The sequence below is a fragment of the Hyla sarda genome, unplaced genomic scaffold, assembly GCF_029499605.1.
Source record: "Hyla sarda isolate aHylSar1 unplaced genomic scaffold, aHylSar1.hap1 scaffold_1168, whole genome shotgun sequence".
NCBI classification, from domain to species: domain Eukaryota; kingdom Metazoa; phylum Chordata; class Amphibia; order Anura; family Hylidae; genus Hyla; species Hyla sarda.
In genome coordinates, this window is record NW_026607790.1 from 48,389 (window position 1) to 61,576 (window position 13,188).

Sequence of the window (13,188 nt, forward strand, 5' to 3'; positions counted from 1 at the left end):
CTGCAACTTTCTGTGCGACAAATTCAGACAGGAAAAATCAGTATAAATCCTTAGAAAATTATCCCCCAGTGTCTCCATCTGCTGGCGGTATTGAATAAGCATTGCTGCACTGATGGGGTATGCATTAGACGAAAAAAAAGAAGAAAAAGAAGAATAATACGCCCAGAAAAGAGGCGAAAAGGAGAAAAACGTAAAAAAACGTGAAAAAAAAGTAAGAGGAAGAGAAGGGAAAAAAAGGTGGAAATGGGTTTAAAAGTGATTTCGGCGGAGAAATATATATATATATATATATATATATATATATATATATACGCGCACACACACACATATATATAAACGTATTCTCCGTTGAGATATTGCAGCCGCTGCTGTGTCCAGGCCCAGGAGCCTTAGCACTGTGCTGTGATGTCACTCAATACCACTGACATCACTAGGTGTAAACAACATCTCTCCTTTGCTGTGTATGTGACTATGGAGCTGTTTGGTGATGTCGTCTATTATGGCCTTCATAGAAGCAACAGGAGATTGTTGCATCCATCTAGAACCCTCAGAACTACAGTGCTATGATGTCACTCACTTCCACAGGCCTTGCAGAGTGTAAACAACAACAACCCAGCTTTGTTGTGTATGTAACCATAGGGATTTGTGATGTCACCTAGAACCTTCACAGCAGCGACAGCTTTATGAGGAGCATCAGCACTGCTCTGCCTGAGCAGAACCATCACCGCCATAGGTTGTCAAATAACCCGGATTTAACCCACACAGGTAAGTCCAATGGGGTGCAGGCATGTCCTCTATGCTTACAGCTTCCCGTGGGTGTTGGTTTGATACCGTTTGGGGACAGCCAAGGAGGCATCTGCAGGCAACAAAGGTAGGTGTGTGCTTGTGTGTGTGTTTCCTATGCAGATCCTAAGCCCAGTGTCACATGCAAGTAGGAGGAGTAAGAAGGGTTCCTGGCAAATCCGGGTTATGGATTGCATTTAAAAAGGCCCCGTGGGAGTGCAATGGGCCCCTGTCTTGCTGCTTAGCAATAATGGTATGGGTTTAGGTTCTGCTGTGTGTACTGGTGGTTGACTGCCCCCCAGCCCAGAGTGTGCATGGAAAATTGTCTGGCAGCCTCCCTGACAGCAAGCAGTGATAGTGCCCATGAAGGGGACCTTGTTGGGCCCGCCCCTTTCACGGTTATCGCTTCTCGGCCTTTTGGCTAAGATCAAGTGTAGTATCTGTTCTTATCAGTTTAATATCTGATACGTCCCCTATCTGGGGACCATATATTAAATGGATTTTTGAGAACGGGGGCCGATTTCGAAGCTTGCTTCCGTCGCCCTATGCATTGACCCGATATGGCAGTATCTTCGGGTACAGTGCACCACCCCCTTACAGGGTTAAAAAGAAAGATTCCTACTTTCATTGCTACCTGCTTGCTGGCTAGCCAGCTAGCCAGCCCTGTGGGCCTTGCTGCTGCTGCTGCAGCCAAAAAACAAAAGGTGGTGCTGCTGCTGCTTCTGCTGCTTCTGCTTCTGCTTGTGTCTGGCCGCTGTTGGAGCGTCCAGGCACAGGACTTCTGCTGCTGCTGACTAAATGGCCTCCTTAATTGGATCATTTGAGTAGCCAGCACACCTGTGCAGGTAGGGCATGACATGATAGGCAGCTGCCTTGATAGCGGGTGGGTGCTGAATGTTCCTAATTGACAAAATAAGATTAATGCTTATGAAGAAATATAAAATCTCATCCCTTCCCCAATATCGCGCCACACCCCTACCCCTTAATTCCCTGGTTGAACTTGATGGACATATGTCTTTTTTCGACCGTACTAACTATGTAACTATGTAACATAACATGGGGGGGGTCTCCTGGCTGTTCACACAGGTGTGTCATTGCTGTACATTGACCATGCATTGCTTCTGTGGTATTGCAAAGGCAAAGACAAATGCTTCCAGCCATCCATTGCACTAATGGATTGGTCATCAGCTGGCTGTCTATGTCCCGCATCAATATAGACCAAAGTACAGAGGGTTAGGCTATGCTATTGTGCACCTACCTGATGCATCAGAAGGTGCGAGGCCCTTGCTAAATTCTGTGCACAGACTTTGAGATCTATACTTTAGACTGTATCTAAACCTGCTCCAACATGGACTGACATTCTGGCCTACTTTCAGCCGATGCGACTTGTCTGTCGCTGAACAGTCGCTTTTTATGTATTCAGCACCTATGTATAATGTTGTAAAAATGCTCTAGAAGCTAAAGTCGCAGAAATGTCACACATATTTGGCCTGCAACTTTCTGTGCGACAAATTCAGACAGGAAAAATCTGTATAAATCCTTAGAAAATTATCCCCCAGTGTCTCCATCTGCTGGCGGTATTGAATAAGCATTGCTGCACTGATGGGGTATGCATTAGACGGAAAAAAAGAAGAAAAAGAAGAATAATACGCCCAGAAAAGAGGCGAAAAGGAGAAAAACGTAAAAAAACGTGAAAAAAAAGTAAGAGGAAGAGAAGGGAAAAAAAGGTGGAAATGGGTTTAAAAGTGATTTCGGCGGAGAAATATATATATATATATATATATATATATATATATATATATATATACGCGCACACACACACATATATATAAACGTATTCTCCGTTGAGATATTGCAGCCGCTGCTGTGTCCAGGCCCAGGAGCCTTAGCACTGTGCTGTGATGTCACTCAATACCACTGACATCACTAGGTGTAAACAACATCTCTCCTTTGCTGTGTATGTGACTATGGAGCTGTTTGGTGATGTCGTCTATTATGGCCTTCATAGAAGCAACAGGAGATTGTTGCATCCATCTAGAACCCTCAGAACTACAGTGCTATGATGTCACTCACTTCCACAGGCCTTGCAGAGTGTAAACAACAACAACCCAGCTTTGTTGTGTATGTAACCATAGGGATTTGTGATGTCACCTAGAACCTTCACAGCAGCGACAGCTTTATGAGGAGCATCAGCACTGCTCTGCCTGAGCAGAACCATCACCGCCATAGGTTGTCAAATAACCCGGATTTAACCCACACAGGTAAGTCCAATGGGGTGCAGGCATGTCCTCTATGCTTACAGCTTCCCGTGGGTGTTGGTTTGATACCGTTTGGGGACAGCCAAGGAGGCATCTGCAGGCAACAAAGGTAGGTGTGTGCTTGTGTGTGTGTTTCCTATGCAGATCCTAAGCCCAGTGTCACATGCAAGTAGGAGGAGTAAGAAGGGTTCCTGGCAAATCCGGGTTATGGATTGCATTTAAAAAGGCCCCGTGGGAGTGCAATGGGCCCCTGTCTTGCTGCTTAGCAATAATGGTATGGGTTTAGGTTCTGCTGTGTGTACTGGTGGTTGACTGCCCCCCAGCCCAGAGTGTGCATGGAAAATTGTCTGGCAGCCTCCCTGACAGCAAGCAGTGATAGTGCCCATGAAGGGGACCTTGTTGGGCCCGCCCCTTTCACGGTTATCGCTTCTCGGCCTTTTGGCTAAGATCAAGTGTAGTATCTGTTCTTATCAGTTTAATATCTGATACGTCCCCTATCTGGGGACCATATATTAAATGGATTTTTGAGAACGGGGGCCGATTTCGAAGCTTGCTTCCGTCGCCCTATGCATTGACCCGATATGGCAGTATCTTCGGGTACAGTGCACCACCCCCTTACAGGGTTAAAAAGAAAGATTCCTACTTTCATTGCTACCTGCTTGCTGGCTAGCCAGCTAGCCAGCCCTGTGGGCCTTGCTGCTGCTGCTGCAGCCAAAAAACAAAAGGTGGTGCTGCTGCTGCTTCTGCTGCTTCTGCTTCTGCTTGTGTCTGGCCGCTGTTGGAGCGTCCAGGCACAGGACTTCTGCTGCTGCTGACTAAATGGCCTCCTTAATTGGATCATTTGAGTAGCCAGCACACCTGTGCAGGTAGGGCATGACATGATAGGCAGCTGCCTTGATAGCGGGTGGGTGCTGAATGTTCCTAATTGACAAAATAAGATTAATGCTTATGAAGAAATATAAAATCTCATCCCTTCCCCAATATCGCGCCACACCCCTACCCCTTAATTCCCTGGTTGAACTTGATGGACATATGTCTTTTTTCGACCGTACTAACTATGTAACTATGTAACATAACATGGGGGGGGTCTCCTGGCTGTTCACACAGGTGTGTCATTGCTGTACATTGACCATGCATTGCTTCTGTGGTATTGCAAAGGCAAAGACAAATGCTTCCAGCCATCCATTGCACTAATGGATTGGTCATCAGCTGGCTGTCTATGTCCCGCATCAATATAGACCAAAGTACAGAGGGTTAGGCTATGCTATTGTGCACCTACCTGATGCATCAGAAGGTGCGAGGCCCTTGCTAAATTCTGTGCACAGACTTTGAGATCTATACTTTAGACTGTATCTAAACCTGCTCCAACATGGACTGACATTCTGGCCTACTTTCAGCCGATGCGACTTGTCTGTCGCTGAACAGTCGCTTTTTATGTATTCAGCACCTATGTATAATGTTGTAAAAATGCTCTAGAAGCTAAAGTCGCAGAAATGTCACACATATTTGGCCTGCAACTTTCTGTGCGACAAATTCAGACAGGAAAAATCAGTATAAATCCTAAGAAAATTATCCCCCAGTGTCTCCATCTGCTGGCGGTATTGAATAAGCATTGCTGCACTGATGGGGTATGCATTAGACGAAAAAAAAGAAGAAAAAGAAGAATAATACGCCCAGAAAAGAGGCGAAAAGGAGAAAAACGTAAAAAAACGTGAAAAAAAAGTAAGAGGAAGAGAAGGGAAAAAAAGGTGGAAATGGGTTTAAAAGTGATTTCGGCGGAGAAATATATATATATATATATATATATATATACGCGCACACACACACATATATATAAACGTATTCTCCGTTGAGATATTGCAGCCGCTGCTGTGTCCAGGCCCAGGAGCCTTAGCACTGTGCTGTGATGTCACTCAATACCACTGACATCACTAGGTGTAAACAACATCTCTCCTTTGCTGTGTATGTGACTATGGAGCTGTTTGGTGATGTTGTCTATTATGGCCTTCATAGAAGCAACAGGAGATTGTTGCATCCATCTAGAACCCTCAGAACTACAGTGCTATGATGTCACTCACTTCCACAGGCCTTGCAGAGTGTAAACAACAACAACCCAGCTTTGTTGTGTATGTAACCATAGGGATTTGTGATGTCACCTAGAACCTTCACAGCAGCGACAGCTTTATGAGGAGCATCAGCACTGCTCTGCCTGAGCAGAACCATCACCGCCATAGGTTGTCAAATAACCCGGATTTAACCCACACAGGTAAGTCCAATGGGGTGCAGGCATGTCCTCTATGCTTACAGCTTCCCGTGGGTGTTGGTTTGATACCGTTTGGGGACAGCCAAGGAGGCATCTGCAGGCAACAAAGGTAGGTGTGTGCTTGTGTGTGTGTTTCCTATGCAGATCCTAAGCCCAGTGTCACATGCAAGTAGGAGGAGTAAGAAGGGTTCCTGGCAAATCCGGGTTATGGATTGCATTTAAAAAGGCCCCGTGGGAGTGCAATGGGCCCCTGTCTTGCTGCTTAGCAATAATGGTATGGGTTTAGGTTCTGCTGTGTGTACTGGTGGTTGACTGCCCCCCAGCCCAGAGTGTGCATGGAAAATTGTCTGGCAGCCTCCCTGACAGCAAGCAGTGATAGTGCCCATGAAGGGGACCTTGTTGGGCCCGCCCCTTTCACGGTTATCGCTTCTCGGCCTTTTGGCTAAGATCAAGTGTAGTATCTGTTCTTATCAGTTTAATATCTGATACGTCCCCTATCTGGGGACCATATATTAAATGGATTTTTGAGAACGGGGGCCGATTTCGAAGCTTGCTTCCGTCGCCCTATGCATTGACCCGATATGGCAGTATCTTCGGGTACAGTGCACCACCCCCTTACAGGGTTAAAAAGAAAGATTCCTACTTTCATTGCTACCTGCTTGCTGGCTAGCCAGCTAGCCAGCCCTGTGGGCCTTGCTGCTGCTGCTGCAGCCAAAAAACAAAAGGTGGTGCTGCTGCTGCTTCTGCTGCTTCTGCTTCTGCTTGTGTCTGGCCGCTGTTGGAGCGTCCAGGCACAGGACTTCTGCTGCTGCTGACTAAATGGCCTCCTTAATTGGATCATTTGAGTAGCCAGCACACCTGTGCAGGTAGGGCATGACATGATAGGCAGCTGCCTTGATAGCGGGTGGGTGCTGAATGTTCCTAATTGACAAAATAAGATTAATGCTTATGAAGAAATATAAAATCTCATCCCTTCCCCAATATCGCGCCACACCCCTACCCCTTAATTCCCTGGTTGAACTTGATGGACATATGTCTTTTTTCGACCGTACTAACTATGTAACTATGTAACATAACATGGGGGGGGTCTCCTGGCTGTTCACACAGGTGTGTCATTGCTGTACATTGACCATGCATTGCTTCTGTGGTATTGCAAAGGCAAAGACAAATGCTTCCAGCCATCCATTGCACTAATGGATTGGTCATCAGCTGGCTGTCTATGTCCCGCATCAATATAGACCAAAGTACAGAGGGTTAGGCTATGCTATTGTGCACCTACCTGATGCATCAGAAGGTGCGAGGCCCTTGCTAAATTCTGTGCACAGACTTTGAGATCTATACTTTAGACTGTATCTAAACCTGCTCCAACATGGACTGACATTCTGGCCTACTTTCAGCCGATGCGACTTGTCTGTCGCTGAACAGTCGCTTTTTATGTATTCAGCACCTATGTATAATGTTGTAAAAATGCTCTAGAAGCTAAAGTCGCAGAAATGTCACACATATTTGGCCTGCAACTTTCTGTGCGACAAATTCAGACAGGAAAAATCAGTATAAATCCTTAGAAAATTATCCCCAGTGTCTCCATCTGCTGGCGGTATTGAATAAGCATTGCTGCACTGATGGGGTATGCATTAGACGAAAAAAAAGAAGAAAAAGAAGAATAATACGCCCAGAAAAGAGGCGAAAAGGAGAAAAACGTAAAAAAACGTGAAAAAAAAGTAAGAGGAAGAGAAGGGAAAAAAAGGTGGAAATGGGTTTAAAAGTGATTTCGGCGGAGAAATATATATATATATATATATATATATATATATATATATATATATACGCGCACACACACACATATATATAAACGTATTCTCCGTTGAGATATTGCAGCCGCTGCTGTGTCCAGGCCCAGGAGCCTTAGCACTGTGCTGTGATGTCACTCAATACCACTGACATCACTAGGTGTAAACAACATCTCTCCTTTGCTGTGTATGTGACTATGGAGCTGTTTGGTGATGTCGTCTATTATGGCCTTCATAGAAGCAACAGGAGATTGTTGCATCCATCTAGAACCCTCAGAACTACAGTGCTATGATGTCACTCACTTCCACAGGCCTTGCAGAGTGTAAACAACAACAACCCAGCTTTGTTGTGTATGTAACCATAGGGATTTGTGATGTCACCTAGAACCTTCACAGCAGCGACAGCTTTATGAGGAGCATCAGCACTGCTCTGCCTGAGCAGAACCATCACCGCCATAGGTTGTCAAATAACCCGGATTTAACCCACACAGGTAAGTCCAATGGGGTGCAGGCATGTCCTCTATGCTTACAGCTTCCCGTGGGTGTTGGTTTGATACCGTTTGGGGACAGCCAAGGAGGCATCTGCAGGCAACAAAGGTAGGTGTGTGCTTGTGTGTGTGTTTCCTATGCAGATCCTAAGCCCAGTGTCACATGCAAGTAGGAGGAGTAAGAAGGGTTCCTGGCAAATCCGGGTTATGGATTGCATTTAAAAAGGCCCCGTGGGAGTGCAATGGGCCCCTGTCTTGCTGCTTAGCAATAATGGTATGGGTTTAGGTTCTGCTGTGTGTACTGGTGGTTGACTGCCCCCCAGCCCAGAGTGTGCATGGAAAATTGTCTGGCAGCCTCCCTGACAGCAAGCAGTGATAGTGCCCATGAAGGGGACCTTGTTGGGCCCGCCCCTTTCACGGTTATCGCTTCTCGGCCTTTTGGCTAAGATCAAGTGTAGTATCTGTTCTTATCAGTTTAATATCTGATACGTCCCCTATCTGGGGACCATATATTAAATGGATTTTTGAGAACGGGGGCCGATTTCGAAGCTTGCTTCCGTCGCCCTATGCATTGACCCGATATGGCAGTATCTTCGGGTACAGTGCACCACCCCCTTACAGGGTTAAAAAGAAAGATTCCTACTTTCATTGCTACCTGCTTGCTGGCTAGCCAGCTAGCCAGCCCTGTGGGCCTTGCTGCTGCTGCTGCTGCAGCCAAAAAACAAAAGGTGGTGCTGCTGCTGCTTCTGCTGCTTCTGCTTCTGCTTGTGTCTGGCCGCTGTTGGAGCGTCCAGGCACAGGACTTCTGCTGCTGCTGACTAAATGGCCTCCTTAATTGGATCATTTGAGTAGCCAGCACACCTGTGCAGGTAGGGCATGACATGATAGGCAGCTGCCTTGATAGCGGGTGGGTGCTGAATGTTCCTAATTGACAAAATAAGATTAATGCTTATGAAGAAATATAAAATCTCATCCCTTCCCCAATATCGCGCCACACCCCTACCCCTTAATTCCCTGGTTGAACTTGATGGACATATGTCTTTTTTCGACCGTACTAACTATGTAACTATGTAACATAACATGGGGGGGGTCTCCTGGCTGTTCACACAGGTGTGTCATTGCTGTACATTGACCATGCATTGCTTCTGTGGTATTGCAAAGGCAAAGACAAATGCTTCCAGCCATCCATTGCACTAATGGATTGGTCATCAGCTGGCTGTCTATGTCCCGCATCAATATAGACCAAAGTACAGAGGGTTAGGCTATGCTATTGTGCACCTACCTGATGCATCAGAAGGTGCGAGGCCCTTGCTAAATTCTGTGCACAGACTTTGAGATCTATACTTTAGACTGTATCTAAACCTGCTCCAACATGGACTGACATTCTGGCCTACTTTCAGCCGATGCGACTTGTCTGTCGCTGAACAGTCGCTTTTTATGTATTCAGCACCTATGTATAATGTTGTAAAAATGCTCTAGAAGCTAAAGTCGCAGAAATGTCACACATATTTGGCCTGCAACTTTCTGTGCGACAAATTCAGACAGGAAAAATCTGTATAAATCCTTAGAAAATTATCCCCCAGTGTCTCCATCTGCTGGCGGTATTGAATAAGCATTGCTGCACTGATGGGGTATGCATTAGACGAAAAAAAAGAAGAAAAAGAAGAATAATACGCCCAGAAAAGAGGCGAAAAGGAGAAAAACGTAAAAAAACGTGAAAAAAAAGTAAGAGGAAGAGAAGGGAAAAAAAGGTGGAAATGGGTTTAAAAGTGATTTCGGCGGAGAAATATATATATATATATATATATATATATATATATATATATATACGCGCACACACACACATATATATAAACGTATTCTCCGTTGAGATATTGCAGCCGCTGCTGTGTCCAGGCCCAGGAGCCTTAGCACTGTGCTGTGATGTCACTCAATACCACTGACATCACTAGGTGTAAACAACATCTCTCCTTTGCTGTGTATGTGACTATGGAGCTGTTTGGTGATGTCGTCTATTATGGCCTTCATAGAAGCAACAGGAGATTGTTGCATCCATCTAGAACCCTCAGAACTACAGTGCTATGATGTCACTCACTTCCACAGGCCTTGCAGAGTGTAAACAACAACAACCCAGCTTTGTTGTGTATGTAACCATAGGGATTTGTGATGTCACCTAGAACCTTCACAGCAGCGACAGCTTTATGAGGAGCATCAGCACTGCTCTGCCTGAGCAGAACCATCACCGCCATAGGTTGTCAAATAACCCGGATTTAACCCACACAGGTAAGTCCAATGGGGTGCAGGCATGTCCTCTATGCTTACAGCTTCCCGTGGGTGTTGGTTTGATACCGTTTGGGGACAGCCAAGGAGGCATCTGCAGGCAACAAAGGTAGGTGTGTGCTTGTGTGTGTGTTTCCTATGCAGATCCTAAGCCCAGTGTCACATGCAAGTAGGAGGAGTAAGAAGGGTTCCTGGCAAATCCGGGTTATGGATTGCATTTAAAAAGGCCCCGTGGGAGTGCAATGGGCCCCTGTCTTGCTGCTTAGCAATAATGGTATGGGTTTAGGTTCTGCTGTGTGTACTGGTGGTTGACTGCCCCCCAGCCCAGAGTGTGCATGGAAAATTGTCTGGCAGCCTCCCTGACAGCAAGCAGTGATAGTGCCCATGAAGGGGACCTTGTTGGGCCTGCCCCTTTCACGGTTATCGCTTCTCGGCCTTTTGGCTAAGATCAAGTGTAGTATCTGTTCTTATCAGTTTAATATCTGATACGTCCCCTATCTGGGGACCATATATTAAATGGATTTTTGAGAACGGGGGCCGATTTCGAAGCTTGCTTCCGTCGCCCTATGCATTGACCCGATATGGCAGTATCTTCGGGTACAGTGCACCACCCCCTTACAGGGTTAAAAAGAAAGATTCCTACTTTCATTGCTACCTGCTTGCTGGCTAGCCAGCTAGCCAGCCCTGTGGGCCTTGCTGCTGCTGCTGCAGCCAAAAAACAAAAGGTGGTGCTGCTGCTGCTTCTGCTGCTTCTGCTTCTGCTTGTGTCTGGCCGCTGTTGGAGCGTCCAGGCACAGGACTTCTGCTGCTGCTGACTAAATGGCCTCCTTAATTGGATCATTTGAGTAGCCAGCACACCTGTGCAGGTAGGGCATGACATGATAGGCAGCTGCCTTGATAGCGGGTGGGTGCTGAATGTTCCTAATTGACAAAATAAGATTAATGCTTATGAAGAAATATAAAATCTCATCCCTTCCCCAATATCGCGCCACACCCCTACCCCTTAATTCCCTGGTTGAACTTGATGGACATATGTCTTTTTTCGACCGTACTAACTATGTAACTATGTAACATAACATGGGGGGGGTCTCCTGGCTGTTCACACAGGTGTGTCATTGCTGTACATTGACCATGCATTGCTTCTGTGGTATTGCAAAGGCAAAGACAAATGCTTCCAGCCATCCATTGCACTAATGGATTGGTCATCAGCTGGCTGTCTATGTCCCGCATCAATATAGACCAAAGTACAGAGGGTTAGGCTATGCTATTGTGCACCTACCTGATGCATCAGAAGGTGCGAGGCCCTTGCTAAATTCTGTGCACAGACTTTGAGATCTATACTTTAGACTGTATCTAAACCTGCTCCAACATGGACTGACATTCTGGCCTACTTTCAGCCGATGCGACTTGTCTGTCGCTGAACAGTCGCTTTTTATGTATTCAGCACCTATGTATAATGTTGTAAAAATGCTCTAGAAGCTAAAGTCGCAGAAATGTCACACATATTTGGCCTGCAACTTTCTGTGCGACAAATTCAGACAGGAAAAATCAGTATAAATCCTTAGAAAATTATCCCCCAGTGTCTCCATCTGCTGGCGGTATTGAATAAGCATTGCTGCACTGATGGGGTATGCATTAGACGAAAAAAAAGAAGAAAAAGAAGAATAATACGCCCAGAAAAGAGGCGAAAAGGAGAAAAACGTAAAAAAACGTGAAAAAAAAGTAAGAGGAAGAGAAGGGAAAAAAAGGTGGAAATGGGTTTAAAAGTGATTTCGGCGGAGAAATATATATATATATATATATATATATATATATATATATATATATATACGCGCACACACACACATATATATAAACGTATTCTCCGTTGAGATATTGCAGCCGCTGCTGTGTCCAGGCCCAGGAGCCTTAGCACTGTGCTGTGATGTCACTCAATACCACTGACATCACTAGGTGTAAACAACATCTCTCCTTTGCTGTGTATGTGACTATGGAGCTGTTTGGTGATGTCGTCTATTATGGCCTTCATAGAAGCAACAGGAGATTGTTGCATCCATCTAGAACCCTCAGAACTACAGTGCTATGATGTCACTCACTTCCACAGGCCTTGCAGAGTGTAAACAACAACAACCCAGCTTTGTTGTGTATGTAACCATAGGGATTTGTGATGTCACCTAGAACCTTCACAGCAGCGACAGCTTTATGAGGAGCATCAGCACTGCTCTGCCTGAGCAGAACCATCACCGCCATAGGTTGTCAAATAACCCGGATTTAACCCACACAGGTAAGTCCAATGGGGTGCAGGCATGTCCTCTATGCTTACAGCTTCCCGTGGGTGTTGGTTTGATACCGTTTGGGGACAGCCAAGGAGGCATCTGCAGGCAACAAAGGTAGGTGTGTGCTTGTGTGTGTGTTTCCTATGCAGATCCTAAGCCCAGTGTCACATGCAAGTAGGAGGAGTAAGAAGGGTTCCTGGCAAATCCGGGTTATGGATTGCATTTAAAAAGGCCCCGTGGGAGTGCAATGGGCCCCTGTCTTGCTGCTTAGCAATAATGGTATGGGTTTAGGTTCTGCTGTGTGTACTGGTGGTTGACTGCCCCCCAGCCCAGAGTGTGCATGGAAAATTGTCTGGCAGCCTCCCTGACAGCAAGCAGTGATAGTGCCCATGAAGGGGACCTTGTTGGGCCCGCCCCTTTCACGGTTATCGCTTCTCGGCCTTTTGGCTAAGATCAAGTGTAGTATCTGTTCTTATCAGTTTAATATCTGATACGTCCCCTATCTGGGGACCATATATTAAATGGATTTTTGAGAACGGGGGCCGATTTCGAAGCTTGCTTCCGTCGCCCTATGCATTGACCCGATATGGCAGTATCTTCGGGTACAGTGCACCACCCCCTTACAGGGTTAAAAAGAAAGATTCCTACTTTCATTGCTACCTGCTTGCTGGCTAGCCAGCTAGCCAGCCCTGTGGGCCTTGCTGCTGCTGCTGCAGCAGCCAAAAAACAAAAGGTGGTGCTGCTGCTGCTTCTGCTTCTGCTGCTTCTGCTTGTGTCTGGCCGCTGTTGGAGCGTCCAGGCACAGGACTTCTGCTGCTGCTGACTAAATGGCCTCCTTAATTGGATCATTTGAGTAGCCAGCACACCTGTGCAGGTAGGGCATGACATGATAGGCAGCTGCCTTGATAGCGGGTGGGTGCTGAATGTTCCTAATTGACAAAATAAGATTAATGCTTATGAAGAAATATAAAATCTCATCCCTTCCCCAATATCGCGCCACACCCCTACCCCTTAATTCCCTGGTTGAACTTGATGGACATATGTCTTTTT

At 46.0% G+C, this 13,188-nt stretch overlaps 6 non-coding genes across 6 annotated transcripts; all 6 read left to right on the plus strand.

Moving 5' to 3' along the window:
- The first annotated feature begins 1,184 nt into the window (after nt 1-1,184).
- On the plus strand, nt 1,185-1,375 carry LOC130302488 (U2 spliceosomal RNA). Its single transcript, XR_008852690.1, has one exon. It is a non-coding gene; the product is annotated as a U2 spliceosomal RNA (small nuclear RNA).
- Nucleotides 1,376-3,463: 2,088 nt separating this feature from the next.
- On the plus strand, nt 3,464-3,654 carry LOC130302489 (U2 spliceosomal RNA). The gene has a single exon (XR_008852691.1). It is a non-coding gene; the product is annotated as a U2 spliceosomal RNA (small nuclear RNA).
- Nucleotides 3,655-5,726: 2,072 nt separating this feature from the next.
- On the plus strand, nt 5,727-5,917 carry LOC130302491 (U2 spliceosomal RNA). The gene has a single exon (XR_008852692.1). It is a non-coding gene; the product is annotated as a U2 spliceosomal RNA (small nuclear RNA).
- A 2,087-nt stretch (nt 5,918-8,004) lies between these two features.
- On the plus strand, nt 8,005-8,195 carry LOC130302492 (U2 spliceosomal RNA). Its single transcript, XR_008852693.1, has one exon. It is a non-coding gene; the product is annotated as a U2 spliceosomal RNA (small nuclear RNA).
- A 2,089-nt stretch (nt 8,196-10,284) lies between these two features.
- LOC130302493 (U2 spliceosomal RNA) lies at nt 10,285-10,475 on the plus strand. The gene has a single exon (XR_008852694.1). It is a non-coding gene; the product is annotated as a U2 spliceosomal RNA (small nuclear RNA).
- Nucleotides 10,476-12,565: 2,090 nt separating this feature from the next.
- Nucleotides 12,566-12,756, plus strand: LOC130302494 (U2 spliceosomal RNA). The gene has a single exon (XR_008852695.1). It is a non-coding gene; the product is annotated as a U2 spliceosomal RNA (small nuclear RNA).
- Nucleotides 12,757-13,188: the final 432 nt, after the last annotated feature.